At 42.0% G+C, this 18,275-nt stretch overlaps 1 long non-coding RNA gene across 1 annotated transcript in view; it reads right to left on the minus strand.

Annotated features, from left to right (window-relative positions):
• LOC107187111 overlaps nt 1-18,275 on the minus strand; it is a 176,365-nt gene that overhangs the window by 92,766 nt on the left and 65,324 nt on the right. The gene's annotated exons all lie outside the window — the stretch shown is intronic.

Here is an 18,275-nt window from a genome sequence, read left to right on the forward strand (position 1 = left end):
GGGATATTAAAGCTCGATGGACAAGGCTTATGTTACTATAAACTAATAAATGTGGCCCTACTATCTCATATTTTCCCATAAATGTCCCATAAATTCCCAAATTTTTCGGACACTTATCTGACTCCAAGATGGTGGAAAAACCTGCACGTTTTTAAGTTCTGGAATTCCAATTTTCGCCATCAAAATGGTGGGGATGCCACTAAATGTCCCATAAATTCCCCATCATCAACTGAGATAGAAAAATGTCTACACCTCAAGAACAAGATCGAATAATGCACACGTTACAACACGTACCTGCACAATTATCGAATCGAGGTTCCAATGTATTCCACAGCTATGCAACAGCGCAAAGGTAATCATTATCGTATATTGTACATAACGTTAAACTGTATTACCAATAAATCCAACTTTTTGTCCTAAAGTTCCGCTGAAGCAGCAAGTATCAGGCGAAAAAAGAGGACGGCGGAGCCGATCTTAGGAAGAAGAGGGCGGGCAATTCCGCAAGATTAATGGCCGAGGACGATGTTCGTGCGTACAAGACGACTGGGGCGAGGGAATTTTGAGTCCGTGAAGAGGACACGGCGAGTTTCGAAAGGCGACGGCGGTGGTGCGCGCGGATAGGCATCGGGGCCGTAGGAGAGCTGCGACCCCTCTCGTCCTCATTTGAATAAGACGGCAGTTAGTTGTGTTTACGGTGTACAACGGCTGACAAACGATTACAAATTGTCCCCCTGACAAATCGCCGGGCATTACTCGTGCACTTTTGGCGCGGTCGGCTACCGCCCCGTCCCGCCCCGCTACGGCTGACTACCACCACCCACGTGATGGGAACGCGGAACGACGTCGGGTCCGACACCTGGACCAGAGGGGGGATACAAAGTGGCACTCTGCGTGAGCGTCTTGTTCCTGTTTCGTCGCGAGGACTCGGTTCCACGAGATGAGATCAATGTGTAATAGTCGCTGCGAGTAATATCGGAACATCGTAAGATGTCATGAATGTTCCTTGGGTGTTAAGGTGGTATTCTAGTCTAGACGTTTCAAAAAAATCAATTTCTAATGCATTTTTTTTAAAGTATAGATTTTTGAAGGTATGTCTGTACTAACGAAGTGGTGACGTCAAATTATGAGTATCTGCATTACCAGGAAAGTTTTCTTCTTTCAATTCTCTAACACGTGAAACATAAAAAATCGAACGAAACTGTCCGAACCGATAGTTAGAATTATATTGATGTAAAAAAACATAGTAATAAAAGGTACCGGTAGTTTAAGAAAATTGTGTTTCCCAAGTAATTCATAAACACCCGTTCCATGGCCCACACATTCCATATTTTTTATTATACCGGTTTACACTATAGTCACACTTATACTAATCAAGAATGTTATTGATGATTCCGTTTCAAATATAAGAAGAATGACCGGAATTATATCAGACAGTAGGACACTATTTGTAAGGGACTGAATTATTTATAATTGAGTAATTTTTATTACTTTGACTTAACAATAATGATGAATATTCTTTAAACTCTTCTTCAGTGTAGAAACATAGTAGTAAATTTACTAATGGTAATAAAGTATGTATTATGAATAAACAAGCTTGCGACCGGGACTTCATTTTTTGGTATACGGTTGACGTCAGCGTGGCTCGCTGTTATTAGGTTAACTACCGACTTGCGAGTATACTAATTAATAAAATGGCATCAAGCATCCAGGCAACCGTGAATTTGGATAATAGATGCGGCCGCAGTGTCTGCGACACGCGCATCTATAATTACGCCGACGGGAGTAACATTTTCTCGCGTATGAATATGTCCTCCCTGTGACAGCGATATTCCCATTCATTTGCTACTGAATAATTCAGTTGGTCGGTCCTTGGAGTATCGTTAACGAAACGAATATTGAATCTCAAGAATGAACATACAAAAACAGAGAAAGAGATCAGAAATAAAATCGGTAAAGCTTGTGGAATATTTGAAAAGAAAAGAAATACTACTATTAGAAGAGAAAGGACAAGAATACATACTACAGTAGAATCTCGATTATTGGAACACCGTTTATCCGAACATTACTTAATCCAGCATTTTATTATTCGAAATGCAGGGCAGAAATACGTATCCAATAGATTTTTGTTAATACCATATACACATGAGAAAATTGTACAAAAAAAAGGGGAACCTCTATTTTCACCAGTTTGTATAATCGAGGTTTCACTTTATTAAAAAAGATGATGTAATTGTTTTAATACGGGTACAAAATATGAATCCACTCACATTTGTCACCCTGCATGAATCATCCTCCATGCAGAGACCACAAAAGTTTTGAAATCTCAATACTAATATCGAATGTTTCCGGAATATTTATGAAAGTTCACGAGGTAGTGTATCAATCTTCCCTGTCCCCCCTCACCTTCTTATGTCCCCGGCTAGTTTGCATTCCGTAGCATCGCGCAATATCATTTATCTTCCATTAACATAGGAATCCACGTAAGGTAGACAAATTTTCGAGCTACGATTCACCGTTTCCGGGGCTTTCCCCCTTTTTACGTTCCGCCGCTCGGAAGCATGATAGATACGTCGCGTCGCGATACGCGGACGCGGAGTATTGATGTAGCGAGGAGGCATTACTCGCGCGCCATTCGTGCCGTCGAGTGGCGCTCGGTTGCACGTACGAAACGAAGAGAACACGTCGATGTGTGCCAGCGATGATGGAAGGATACGGTCCGCGGCCACAACGCGAACACTCCGACTGGCGACTGAAATAAGCATCTCGGTCAATGAAACCGAAAGAAGCAGGAGCTGCTTCGTTCGACGAATAGGCAGAATATTTACTAGACTGCGGATAGAAAAACATTTAAAGAATTTTTCATATCCCCCCTTAATAGTTAAGGGTTAATCCTTAAACTACGAATCATTCAGAAAGTGGACGTTCCCTGTATACGATGTCCTTGGTTAATAATTTAAAAAACATCCAACTGTTTGTATAAATTTAGTAAACTGTAGCAACTGTAGTTAACACAGACCATGCGTACGATGGATAGAAATTAATAGTTGTAGATTGAAAAATGGTAATTTCCAAATTTCTTGTCACAACGAATGAAGAACATGTAATGGCCCTGACGTAGGCAAAGGGTTAAACAAGGGATTATCTGTGCCCGCGTAGCAGTACGTAATGTCAAACACTCTATATATGTTACTAAAAGATAGAGATTGCAGAGAAACTATAGAGAAAACGTGGAGGTAAAACTGTACCGTTGCATTGGATCGCAGAAGTTAACTCCCTCTACTCCCAGCAGTTTCATCAATCCAAACAACTCTTTTCTTTCCACCGTCTGAATCGTTCCTCTACGACCAAAAGTCGCCGCAATCCCGGACACGACGAGAAAAGAGGTTCGCCAGTCCAAACATGATAGCCCACCGGCGTCAAATTTACGCCCCATCGATGACAATGAACCGCCAACCGGTGCGGTGTCTCTCACGTCGAAACTTTCCAAACACTAACCCCCAACTGGGAAACCTCGCCGATGGTCCAGTTCCCTCGAAGCAACAATCCGAAAATGGCTATCCAGGAATCCACGAATCCCCACGACTGGCTCTCGACTCCCCCCGGAGCAAAAACTATGGCCCATTAATCGATTCCGGGAGGGGCCGCAGTTCCGCCGTCGCGCATTCAGCTTCCCGACCCACTTTCCGCGGTAGATAATAGCGGCGTCGGCCGGCGAGCACGCAAAACTGGTCTTTTCAACCCTCTGGGTCCCGGGGAATGAACGGGACCACGTAATTTAGCAAGACGTACACAGCGCTCGAGAAGGGGCAGCGGGACGGGGGAAGGGATGATCGCGATATCCAGCGTCGAGACGCGTGGTTATCGACCCACGTGGAGAGGAGAGAGGAATAGCGAGCGGGTCTGGGCGAAGGGTAGCCGTTGGGGCGCCTAAAAGAGCGCTCGGACGCCGCTCACCCTCGCTGGACTGAGAGCGAAGTGGCGCGAGGAGGATGGCTTGGGGTGGGAAGAGAGGGGAAGGATGGAGAAGCTGGCTCGGTTACATCATCTGATAGGCGTCGGAACTCTCCGGGTATAAAGTCGATGATGTCGGCCCGCGTGTTCTTTAAAGGAGCCATCGTCGGGAAGGCTCTATTATGCCGAGACGAGATGGTGTAGCCTGGCTGAAGAACCATCCGGTCAGGCTCTATGAAAACCCCTGAATACGAGGTCCATGAGGGGAAAGCTGTTTTATTTTTCTTTCTCTTTTTTTTTTCTTCTAACGTCCGCTATTTCATGCATATTTATGTGTGTCGAGGTCGGGGAGAAAGGGAACTCTCCGCACGCGAGAAGTTTCCGGGTTGTAGAGCGATATTTCCACGTGGTGATTCGTTGCCTGATTTCGACTACGATGGATATGGTCGGCTGTAACCACAAGCAACCGATTGAGTGGTTGATAAAGGGTTGATTCTGGTACCAGAAATCTTTGAACTGGTGGCTGAGATATTACTGGTAGTACCACTGATTGGTAGTAGTCTTTTTCAATGGAAGATAGTCCTTTGATGCAATAAACTGTTACATAGGTTTAGATCGTATATTGAACACTTTGGACTACAAATAGATAGGGTCTATGTTTGAAATATAATACAGTGGTCCGCCGATTATTGTCAAGAACTCAAACTAAGTTTCGAACAGGAGAAATTTTTCAGACCCTCGTAAATTTGTTTTTTGCTCGAAACCGGAACCTCAGCAACAAAAGTAGGGGGAGGGGCAACAAATTATGTGCTTAACAGATCCGTGGTGGGAGTGACAAAAGTTTTGGCGGTGAAAAAGCCTTGGCAAAGGTTGTGTAGAACCTGACGGATAGTGATCGATATGAACACTGTATTCACTAGGATAATTTCTAGGGGGATTAAGGTTCCTTTCGTTTATATAAAAGGAAATGACGGATCGTATTGATATGGTAATCTAATACCGGCGATATTATGAGAAATATTTAATTCGGGAAATTCAAGATTCTACCTTTAATTGCTCCGAGCATTAAGTTTGAGTGATGTTGAAAAATATGTTCCCGTGGGACGTTTCAAATTACCACAAATCTTTAACGCGTTCCTCAGCTTATCTGCTGTCCCGTGCTCAACGATGTACGACCTTGCGAAGTAAGTCGTGATTTACAGTTTGATTTAGGTAGGCACTGGATTAAGCCGCCGTCTTTCAAGAGACCGTACTGTCAGATTTATTGCATTTTTTCCATGGGGAGTTGCTAAAGATGGAGAGAGAGGGAGAGAGAAAGTACTTCCGATGGAACGAAATTGGGGCAAAGTCTGGAAGACGGGATCGAAATAAACTCCATCGCATATTATCCATCAGTTATTTAAAGAATCTGTTAGAAGGTACATATTCCTAGCGGGTATATAAAATATTTCAAGTTCTTTGGGCAAAGAAGACATTCCGCCCGAGATAATATGTAGATACGATTCAATTATCCTTCGGAAAAATTTAAAACACGATATTGCATCCAGAATATTCTTTCTCGAATTTCCCGTACAAGGAAGAAAAATCCGTCGAAAAATTTGTCGAACTTGATAAAATGGCTGCTTGGAATTTCAAAAGGACCAACACGATTCACTGGTAATAGACGTTTGAAGTCAATGTTGTCGCGTTACTCGTGCAACGGCTAATTAAATTTCAAACATGGTCTGAATGAAAATATCGTAAAAAGTTTCCCTGTACAATGCTGGCGACCAAAGGGCGTCAGACAGGACTGGTATACCGTGAAAATTTCTCTAAGCTAAGTTTTCCCCCGATATTTTCCTGTACGGAGGGAAATTGGTCGAGTGACGTGCCGTGCGCTTCTGCGACGTGCCCATTAATGGATTTCCTATCAAAATTCCTCGAACTAATTCAATACCCGATAAATACTCGGACGTGGTGCAACGTTCACCGACGGCCACGTGGCGCATGTGACGACCGTTCGCGAAGATGGCGCCCGTTTTTTCGTCCCAGTTTCAACCCGTTCACTTGATTACGCGACGGAATTGCATTCGTTCTAAAAATTCAGCTCCATTAAACTTTTTTTTGGCCTGCCAACGCGTTTAACGAAGTTCGATGGCTTGAGTTTCCGCTGACACGGTTCGACAAATTTACATTCGATCAATGCTCACAGGGTACGCTTAAGATTGGTTGCATTAGCTCGTTCAAAAAAAAATTCTAATTCGTGACAGAACAAACAATCTTCCTGTTTACACCAGCATTTTTAAAAAATTATTTCGATTAATAATTTTCTCCCCTTATTTCTTCAAGCGACAAGAATAATTCAGACAGAGCTGTAAAAGCTTTAAAACATCATCGTATAATATATTTATTAATATTATCGCAGAATGTCATATGAATAAATATCTACGGTGAGAATTAAAATGAATTGATATAATCCACTGTTTTAGAATAACAGACATTCGATGCTCCGTTCCATTATTAATTTTCACGTTTTGTTCGACACCTATAAATATTCCAGCTGATTAATTACTGAACCAGTTGGAGGGGTGAGATGGAAGCTCTAATTGACTGGCGTCGACAAGGCGCCGCCGGGGCGAACCCGGGGGAAAAGTGTGAATTTGTTGAAAAACGTGATTAATCAATAGTATGTTATTAATTACTCGGTTGCACGGGACATGCACGCGAGCGGAACCGCGAGGGAGGGCGCGTGCGTACAGCGGAATCGATTCGCGTGCACGCGCGGCTAACGTGCTACTCGCGTAACAATAACAGCGAAACGTTCTGTGAGTAACACACACGCACGCACACACGAGAAATATTTCTAGGCCGACCGTCTAGCTACGACGTCGATCGCGATACCGTTGATCCGCTCGCGGTAATCGGACGAGGGAGACTTAAAACTGTTTCTTCACTCGTGAAATAAGAGTATTACGATAATTAGTTCTGAGAAAAATAGGTAACTGCGTGTGAGCTCGAATTCATAATCAGTTGCTGTGAGGCCTGAATTGCTTATCAGGAAGGTTTCTCGAACCATCGTAACCAAACGAGACGATTCAGAATCTGAACTTACGGGGGTACATATTTTCTATATTCGGTACTTACACTGCGTGGCATAACTATAAAACCACCCTAAAGTTTTCAATGCCTGTGTATTATAGGTGAAATAAAAAGGAAATACTATTTTTATAGAGAATATAATTCATCTTTTTCTAAAGAAACATTATTTCTCGATACGACCTCAGACATTGCATGCCTGGTTCGTTTTTATTTTAACCACCAGTACATAAGAATTGAAAATTTTAGGGTGGTTTTATAGATTCTTTTAACTTTCTTCAGGAATTTTATTTAAGGACTTAACGAACGATTTTCATGGTGATCCTTTCTCTTGTATTTTTATTATATCTTAAACTATCAATGAAAATTTTGTTGAAATTCAACCACCTCGGAAAAGAGTCTTCAATTGGTTGCCATGATACTGGTCGTTATGTTCATCTTACCGAAAAAAATAATTAAAGATTCTTAAATTATTCGGACATGGCTGTCGCAGGTAGGACCAGGCGTGGGTTAAAACAGTAACAATTTTAAAAATGACAGCAATTTATAAAATCAAGTATCGATTTTTGCGATTCTTTTTTCGTCTTTTTCGGGGTGTAAAATTAAAGAATAAAAATATTTTGGCTTAATTCTGGTAGGGACGGTAGCGACACATTTTTTATATAGGACCTTTTATAGGTTTGACAATTTTATGAATTTCGCCATACTGCGAATACCCCCTTCAGTCTTAAATTCTTAGCTCCACGAGTTTCCAAAATAATTCCTTCCACTGTGTCGAGTACACGCGAGAAGTGCTAGCGACTAGGGTCATCCTTGGAACTGTCTCGAGATACTTGGCGGGCAGAATGAAGCGGCTTCTGAATCCATGGGATATCAGGACGGTTACATTGATTAAAGGCAACTTTTTCATAAGTACCCTTCGACCAACAAGGTACTGAATCATTCATGAACTATTCGAGACTACCACGGAGTTTCCCATGGAACAACTTCGGGAACCATGAGTCACCAGGTCGTTGAATGCATTACAGTTCAAGTCTCGTCTAAGTACTTTCAAGTCCAACGTGGAGTTTCCACCGCGAGCGCTACAAGTTGTTCCAGTTTCAACAACGGATCCGCAACCAGCCGACATTCGACTCGAGCGATTACGTCCGCTTTTATTTACCCTGCTGTGCTTCCTATGGTTAACGGTCTTCCGCTTTGTTACGATCTAATTGACCCGTGAGAGATATCCGTCGAACCGTCTGTGTGTAGGTCGGGTTGTTTTTTTGCGTTCTTTTAACCCGTTCTTTCAGCCAGAAGCAGGACTTCGTTAGACGCAGGTGGAAAACGGACGCGACAGTCGAGCGAAGCGAGCTCTGTTGACACGTAAATCGAATTCTCTTGGCCGGGGGGGAATAATTGATCGCCGCCTTTGATGTCCGCCTCGAATAGCGCTGAGTGCTTGCTCCGCGACGTGAAATATTTCTCAGTGACGATTAATTAATCGACCCCCACCCGTTAAAGTACACCTTGATATTGTTTTTTATAAACGGAGACTTGTAGGATCGTTTCTGTTCTTTTCATTTTGGGTAGCTGCCTTGTTATGATTCCATTTTTTAAAATATATTTGACGTAGTTGCCATTCCCCAAATTTGTATCCTATATGTCCAAATTATTGTAGCTACATTATGATTTTGTAAATTAGTAATTTGTTGCTCGTGTTTAATTTAGATTTTTTTTATGTGACCCATACATGGACTATTCCTTTATCCTTATGCGTTTGATTTTTTATTTAACATAGTTTGTCTGTTGGATTTCCTGATTGACCAGTTTAACAATCAAACATAAATGGGATCTCACATTCAGTTCCTTCAAAAGCCTTAATCTATACATCGCGCAATATTTCGATTCCAGCTGCGTTCGGAGCTAATTATGCCGTTTCGCGTGCCCATCATCGCGAATCCATCGAGTGAAATCGAGACACCACCGATCCAATACCCGTAATAATTCTCGTAATAGTGATTCGCCGCGTGTCTGGCCATTGCCTAATCAATAGGTTGCAAGATACACCGAGGAGGGTGGTGGGGGGGGGGGCTGTAAAACGTTAAACGTTTTCCAGCGGTCTGACGTAATTACAAGTACGATGGGGTATCATGGAACCCGTATATACTACCCGTCGATGATTACCGGTAATACCGCGACCAGTTCGATTTCGGGATTCCCTTTAGTCACACGCCGGCGGGGATTCGATCGAGGAATCGTTCTAAAGTATGATTGATGTTCCGCCGTGCATACGCCTGAACCTGTTGTGACGGTGTACAATTCCAATGAATTATTTTAATGCCTGCAGGGGAGAGCGCCGCCGCGAAGCCAGAGGAAAATGTAATTGGATGACGTGCAGGGTTTAATGGGAAGAGTATGCGGCAAGATATCGATCCTGACTGTGACTATCAATAACATTTCGCGAATCCCTCAATTGAAATCAAATCCTGTTCCATCGCGTATGCAAATCGAAATATTTAATAGTAATTTCTGTGTGCTCGATCTCCCGTTAATTTCAGCTTATTGGAATCTTTAATTCGTCCAATTGGTGGTATGGAAACGTTTTTAGCCTATCGTGTTCATCTATTTCATGCGTGAAGTCACCTCGAGCCACCTCCTATTCAACGAAACCTCCATTAAAACCACACGATGCGCGGGAGTAATCGAGTGTTAATTTTCGTCACGTGTATTCATTTCATTAGCGGGTCTAATTGACGGTCGGGGAAGGTCGTGGCGAGACACGCCACAGCAGGCCAACCTTTATCGAACGCGAGGCGCAATTACGAACCGCGGAATTTTTATCCCGGGACTAATTACCACTAACGCAACGGCTACGTTCTACGCAGTTTAAGAGCCCTTCTAAATGAACAAGAGTCGAGTGTATACGCTTCTGGGTCTACGATGATTGGACACTTTCACCTGTGGACTGTGAGTTCTCTTGGGAATAAAGTGACGTGAATTTTCGGAAAAATACACTGCTTGGAACAATTAGAGAATATTTGCAGTCAAAAAAGAAGTTTGTAAACTATTGCAGTCGTTCTGCTTATCGAAACGATGTATGTTGTACAATGGTGCCCGTTTAGAGTTCACATTTCTTCTCCAGTTAGTAGTCGCAAGCTGTCCCTACCATTTCTATTGACCGTAGGTTCATAGAATCATGACTATGACTGACGAAATTCATGCCAATTCATCATTTCAATTTTGAATTTTTGATTAGTTGCTGTCATACGTTAGTATTAACCTTCCAATTCATTCAGAGGCGACAGAGCTGGAGAAAGAAAACGGTCTGTAATTCCTGAAGCTCCAGCGTCCTTCGTACAGTAAATCATCGATGAGTGTTCGAAGGATCCTAGACACTGACAAGGAGAGATTCTTAGATGCAACGCTGACTTTTTAATTAGGTTTAGCACAGTGATAGAGCTTGAAATTCTGAAGTCATTGTTATTTGTTTCCGCCACAAATGGTAATTAGTTTATTAAATATTTAATGTTCAGTGCCGAGGGGTCTTCGAACACTCATCGATGATTTCCTGTAGTGTTCGTCATAATGTCCCGAACGGCATTACTGTATAATCTCCGAAAAATTATTTATAAAATTGTAACTACGTGCAAATAGTGTCAGTAACGTACAGAATTGATATCAACCCAGCAAACCTATAGCACCTGTTCTGTTTCTTTCACCAATTGGACGCAACAGGATCACCTTTAGCCAAGGACATTAGCAATCCCCTAATTCCTTCGAGCAGCGTCGAATATGCGTGTCACAATACGCGAAGAAATCTGGCCACAATAACGTCGTTCGTCGGTACAGATTGAAACGCCAAGGAGCAACAAGGAAAAAACGAAAAACAAAAAAGAACGTGAAGTACAACCGAGAAAGTTTGATATCGATAAGAGGATCGCTTCGAATCGGAACAGTTTAATGCGCGACGACGACGATAGAGATAAATGTTCCGACATTCGATGCGACGAACGCCTGGTAAAGGAAGAGAAGAAGGCCGAAGGGTTCGCTCGATCCTTATGGTGGGTTGATAACGATTGAGGGAAAAGGTATCAAAAAAATCGAGTTAAAAGTTTGCACAAGCTAACAAAGAATAATATCGGCGAAGTAACCGTAAAAGGGGAGGGAGAAAAAGGGGGAGAGAAAGAGAGAGAGAAAGAGGCAAAAGTTGGCCGGCTACCACCGCGACGTAGTCGACCATGCCTGATTTCCTCTATTTTTCCTTTCCGGAATTATCGATCGTTCGCCAGTCGGTCGGTGGCCGGTCTGCAACGAAATCACGCTACCGACGAGAGAAGCTTCGCCCGGTTACGAGATAAAAAACCGTTTCAGACCGTTTAGCGGCCGTTTCGAGAGTGGAAAACGGTGTTTTTAGAGGGGCCGCGGGATCGACACGAAGGCGATCGTGCGTTCGGGACCGCGCGGCTGCTTCCGCGTTCGCCCGCCCGTGGAAAAGTCACGAAACGCTCGTAAAATTGTGTTTGAATTGTTTTAAGCCGAGTGACACGAACGCTTTTATGTTTTCCTTCTTGTGTTAAAAGGTGGTAAGGGGACTCGAGGCCTGGGTGGGCCCCCTTCGAAATTCCTACGGGGTTCAATCCACCTGCTGGCTCTAAAGATGATCCTTTTTAGTGATCACACACCTGATGTCGATGAAATTGCACGAATTTAATTGGAAATTTTTCACGAGACCGACGAAAGGGTTGTTGTGCGACAAATTAATTCTGCAGATATACACTCCCATTTGTGTGGCGTTGAGACAGTCAGCAAGTGTGAGGTAAACGTGAAGAAAATACTGCCAAAGTTTATGAATTATTGCACTTCGAGAAATTATATTAATGGTAATATGAGGTAACAAAGATACTGCAAAATATTTAACAAGTTCGCGACTGTCATATGGTTTCCAGAACGTTCGGCACATACGACTCTATAGGTCTCCATCCTTTTATTCAGTAGATTGTTCTTACTTTCTTGGGTTATTAAAATTATATAAAATTGATACAATAACATAAGAATAACATAAGATAGGTAAATATTGCAAAACACTTTTATCAAATAAAGTATGTTGACTCAGAAATTGGAGAATCACACATATGTAATGTCTGCGATTATGAGACATCACGCTTATTCAGGTAGAATAAAGGTGTTATTTTTACGACTGTGTATTGAATCTTATGAACGTGTAAAATCTGCAGCTTAAGATAGTACCTGGATTAAATGATACAAGATAATAAATTATATGTACATTCAACCCCTTGCTTTGTAACATCGAGTCAGACTCGTGGTTACGATTTCAAAATGGAATTTAAGAACCCTGAGTGTTATTAATTTTCTTTAAGTCGAAGCGAAGTACTATAACTTACTTTTACTTAACATTTGACTCTTCGAGTTAATGCACACTTTGTAATAAGTATAGAATACCTCTTATTCCTGGGAAATTCTTAACAATGAAGTAATTTTGATGACAGTAGTCGCCAAAAAAATATCATAAGGCAAAGGATTATGTACACGAATCATCTTCATCCCCCCAAGTGTATCTACAATATCGACTCAAATCAGTCCCTTCAAAGTTCCACCCTCCTTCGTACAGCGCACGTGGAATATTAAAATCGACAGAGAATGAAACATTCAAGGTGTCCAGGGGGAGAGGTTGCGAACAAATCGTATGGAATTCTGACGAACAGGGAATAAAATGTCCGTGTAGGCTCGAACCAGGAGCATTTACATCGCAGAAGCAAACTTTCCGAATCAATGGTAGAACGTGAAATGGTCAATCTTTTTGCGCGCCGGTACAAATAAAAAGCATCCGGCCAAGATGGAGATGGTAACGGTGAAGGGAGAAAAAACGAGTATCGGGGGACGAAGAAGAAGGCAAAAAAAGAAACAGGATACGAGGGAGGAGAAAAAGTTGGATGACTGGATGGTCGAGTTGCCAAATGGCGCTTAGTATTCCGCGGGACGATCGGACTTCGCGAGTACCTGGAAGCGGGCGTACTGTGACGGAAGTGCCAAGTACCCTTCGAGGAGGAACCGCTAGGCGAGAGAGACTAAGGGGGAGGAAGTGGGGCGGTCGGCTGACTTGAAAATAGGCAATGGGATGTGACCAGGAGTTTTAAAACGTCGGAGGAATTAAGCAGGCTAAACTAATGATTTAGGTGGCTGCCAGGCCCCGTCCCTCGCGAAACTCGAGATTAAATTAGCTCATCGGACCTAGATGGATAGGGGGTATACCGAAGTGTCCGGAAACTTGGTTGACGCTCGAGGAACCGGTCCGCGATATCGATCTGGCACAGCACGTGGAAAACCAATCTCCATATTCATACTCGCGGGATGGACACGGTGAATGACTTGTGAATCGTTGGATAATCTTGCAGTGGAACGAGGACGGTGTCGGGATTCTTTGGAATTAGGTAAAGGTGGATTCCGTGTAATGGTGTGGTTTGCCTAAAATCTGGTTTAGATACATATCAACTCTTGTATAATTATACTGAAACTGCTCTGGCGCGAATTTATGATAAGACTCGACTTTTGATTGCTCTGGTTAATTGACGTCGTGAATCTCCGTTATGAATTTATTCGACACCGTTGGTACGGGAGCCTTTAATACGAATTAACGTAATAATTTGGATGAAAAAGAAAAAAATGTTCCCTAAGAGTTCAGATTTTCATGAAGATATTGAAAACATAGTAAATGATGACGTTGTCAAAGAAGATGTCCAAATACGCGAGCCCTTAATACGAACTAACGTAATAAGGATTTTAAAGTTGAATGAAAATGACAGTGACAGTGAAAAGGGCATGATACATGTATTAACTAATGAGAAGATGACCTAGGATGTACAAGTACTTACAGGCGACGCGATCACTCTGGAGTCTTGTAAATTAAATGAGACTGCAAGATAATGCTGACTTCTCCGCTCCTTCTGGTAGACTAACTCTTGGACGAAATTGAGAAGCAACGAAAAATATGTCTTTTGCCTGATTGGCTAGAGTTACGGTGAAGGTGGTTGCTAATATACTATGAGCTGATTGGTTGTGCCCTGAAGAAAAAGGAATCCGTTGGTGTTTCCAAGATGCCACGGTGGAGGAAACATTTCCTTCAAGGCGACTGCGCTGAATTTGTGAACGTAGGTACTCGACGGGTACAGATTTATGACTCTATTGTTTCGGGTTTCGGTTGTACCGCGCGAATGATACCAGCTGTCGACCACATGTTGGACCTTTCGACTATTCGTCGTCCGAGTTCTTAACTGTTTCAAGTTCATTTAAAAAAAAATTAGGTAATCAATCTACGTACGTTTAATTGGTCCAAAAAATACAAATTCACCATAATATAAGGAAAAACCTAGAAAACAACAAATATTCTTTTAAGCCCTAACTGCGAAACTTTGAAAGTTTTTTCTTAATGGTTATATCTCTAAATACTAACAACAATTAAACATTTATGATAATGAGTTAAAATTTTGTTTATTACTGTAATAAATAGATGTTTACTGGATAATATTATAGTGTGTTTGATTATTTCACTACTTTCCCGCATCTATAATATTAATACTCGTAAACTTTGAACTCAGTTTTCGTTTTTTAGAAACTAGTGTAGATGGGACAATTAAGAACTAGGATAACGTATTTCTACAACAATGGCCAGAAGATTAAAAAAAGGAAATAAATGTGTGTATTGCTATAGGAGTACTGAATGGATGGAAGGGAGTTTTGCTACAGAGCAGTAGTCGCTGTGATTGAATTGGCAAAGACAGAATTAGAGGAAGTTATTTCATGCACTAACGATAGATGTTCAAAGTATCAGGACGTCCAAGCATCCCGTAACAGAAGGTGAACAAATGAAAAGGCTAGTCACTATTGCAAGGGTAAACATTTTTTTATCGAATATCCTCCTATTTTTGAGTCGAATATATTCTATCGAATCCTTGTAGACGGTTCAAAAAATATGCACCACGATGATACGAGAGATTTCGGTTCGAGACCAGATGCAAAATATCGAATAGGGATTAACCGAGGGCGAAAGGACGAGAGAAAGGTCGAAGGTAGTCGAGGAAAGTTTCGGAACGCCAAGAAGAGAACCATCGAGCGCCTCTCAGGAGAGATCTTGTCCTAGTTGGACTGCGTCGGCTGACTCACAGGTTAGCGAGCAAGTCCCAGAACGGATCTCTCTGCTTTTAACTACGTCCCGACGCTGATTGCTTGCAAATTGGCTTCCTTTACTGGCACGCCCGTCTTTCCCGTAGACGACGCGATCGTGCCGCGACGCCTTACGATCAAAGTCCTGATCTCAAAGGTAATTATAGGATCTTGGGACCTTGGCGAGGGGAGAAAGAATCGAGAGCCCTTCGGCTAAACAACCATTTTTGGTTTCGTGATATTTTATACCATTCACGAAAGACCCGTTATAGTCGATGTAGTCATTTGGACGTCTTGTCGGGTTGTAGATAAAGAATGGTGACAAGCAACTGTAAAAGAGATACAGCAAATCTTCGATGAGTATTCGAAGACTCCTCTGCATTGACAAGGAGAGATCCCCAGGTGTAACGCTGAGTTTTCAATGACGTTTATCACATTTTTAATTAAAATACTTTGGAATTTATACCAAATCCCTGAACAGCATTTCGCATCATATTTACGTTCTCACTCTAACCGTATCTAAAAATGAATAAATTTCAAGTAAATAAAACTGAATAAATTTTGATAGAAAAGTGAACTAATTTTAAATTGTACATCTACGCAACGATGATTTACAATTGTCGTTAGGATGATGATATTCTCACAGAAAAGTTATAGTAGACTCGATAATTGGTACCAATTAGCAAGAGTAGACGATACCAAGTTGGAGAGGCATGATGGGACTGTAAAGTATTATGCGGTAAGCCACAAGACCATGATTATCATTTCACTCATTAGCAATTGGTTCCGCGGCGTGGATCGGAGCGTGGCTGGGTCGTGAATTTTTAAGGCGTTCTCTTTAGCGCGAGTGACTTTCCATAATTATAACTTCCGTCACGTACCAACAGGCCGGCGTTCGCCGTATTCTTTGGAAAGTTGTAATTAAACGACGCCCCCTGTCGCGGCCACGGTGACAATCCGCGAGCGGAAACGTTCTGAATGCAATTAATGTTACGCTTTAACGAAGTTCTGCCATGAGCCAACGGAGTTCGCCGCGGAAAAAAGCTATCGGAGTTCGCCGAAGCGATTCGGCATCGATTTGTTTACGACTGTCGAAATTCATTTATACGGCACGATCGTAGCGTTAATTTGACACGTTTAAAAAATATTCTGTAATCAGATTTTTCACGGTGTTCAATTTATTTTCAATGATATCGAATCGAATAGATTCAACGGTATAAAATTGCGTGTCATTGATATCGGTAAAAAATACAAGAAAAAGTCCCTAAAAATTCAGATTTTCATGAGGATGTTAAGAACACTGTTAGTGAATCAGGACGTCGTCGAAGGGAATCCCTAAAACTAAGAAAAATGTGCTCATTTATCTATGTCAATTTGTGTTTCAAAATTTTTGCTCACTCGAGCTTAATAATCGTACAATCTGCTAAATTTTGCTTCTGGACGAGTGTGAAGTCAGGATTAAGCACTTCGAGAGTACCAATGTAAGTAGAAGCCAAGAAGTCTGTTTTGTGGTGTGAACAATTAATTGATAATTAGCAGCCCCATCGATCCTTCCCACCAAAAACAACCTTTCTTCGCGGATATCCAAGAGCTCGGGACGAGGGAGGTTAATTACCCCTCCGAAACTAACCAGCCAACTAAATTGCAAGTCAACCGAATCCTCTCCCTGAGCCCCTAATCCACGGCCAAACTTTTCCGCGACGGTGAATCGTCGCCCCGGAAAAACGTAGTTCGCCTAAGTGTACGCTTGCCGATTCTAGACGCAATCACCAATGAAAATTGTGGTTAATCGGGTTGGGGATCTTCTTCGCTCTACGGGTGGTGGGGTTTGAAATGGAAAAGGGAAGAGTTGGTCTCTTGGTGCACAGGTTCCGAGTTACCCTTCCGAACGGAAAGTTCGATGTTCCTAACGCACCCATGGATCTATCGTTTCTTCGAGCCATTGTCTTTGACGCAAGAAGAAGAGGACTACGAGAAAGAGCGAACGAGGAAGCAGGGTACAGGCCGGTGAACTGTTAAAAAAGAGTTTGGCTCGGTTACAAAATTTCTGTCGCGGTTTCTCTCGGACCTCCGCGTCCCAACCCCTCCGAGCCTGCATCCTTCGCCCTCTTTATCCCGGGTCGGCTTATTGAAAGGCTTTCTTTGGCTGACTAAAGGACGATTCTACTGGAAATACCGCAATCCCTGAAGTCAGCCTCTGAATAAAGAGGAGAGTCCTTAAGGGAACTCTTCCAGGGGAGTAGGAAATCTCTCGAAAACGACGCTTGTCTATTGTCAGCGTGGTCGATGATGTCCCTGGCAGCAATGAAGAAGTTATTTTACGCTATTGGTGTCAGTTGATTATTTTTCATATACACTACCGGCCAAAAGTGTGGGATCAGGTCCAAAAATTAAAAAAAGGGAGTAATATTACTGTACAAAGATTTAGTAAACATAATGTGCTAAAACTGATTGTAAATCACTTGTATATGTACTGTTCCATCAACATTCTTGGATTAATCGTAGATTGTGTTTGTAGTTATTAGAGGAGCTCAGTTCCAGGAATTTTTGGGTAATTCTCTTAAGTCTGAACCACAGAAAACTGACAGAACACAAATCCCATATGTACGGATGATTCTAAAGTTTACACCAGTTTTCAATTCCACAGGGCTTCTGAAACCGACTTTGGTAATTACACATACAACAGACCTGAATTCTGTTATAAGAGTAAAAAAAAATTCGATTACACATTTTAGCCGAGTAGACTGTTTAAATGATATTTTCTTCGAAAAAGATATTATTACAATTAAAAAAAAAAAAGTTTGTTATTCAATTCTGAATTCACTAGACATATTAAAAATATTCAGAACATGAAAAATTCGAAATTATAAGAAAAACATGCATCTGCAACACACTGTACCTTTGTATGAAATTGTAAGAAACATCATGTGCACAAATGTGACCACCAGGTCTGAGAGGGTCAAACAACAACCCCTTGAATAATCCTTTTTGATGGAATTTCTAACGATCTTTCCCTGGTACTGTAACAAGTAAATGTTCAGAAACGCGTATGTATGTTCCCCAAACCGTCATGTGGACGATAATCGGTC

The sequence above is a fragment of the Dufourea novaeangliae genome, unplaced genomic scaffold, assembly GCF_001272555.1.
Source record: "Dufourea novaeangliae isolate 0120121106 unplaced genomic scaffold, ASM127255v1 scaffold14, whole genome shotgun sequence".
Taxonomy (NCBI): Eukaryota; Metazoa; Arthropoda; class Insecta; order Hymenoptera; family Halictidae; genus Dufourea; species Dufourea novaeangliae.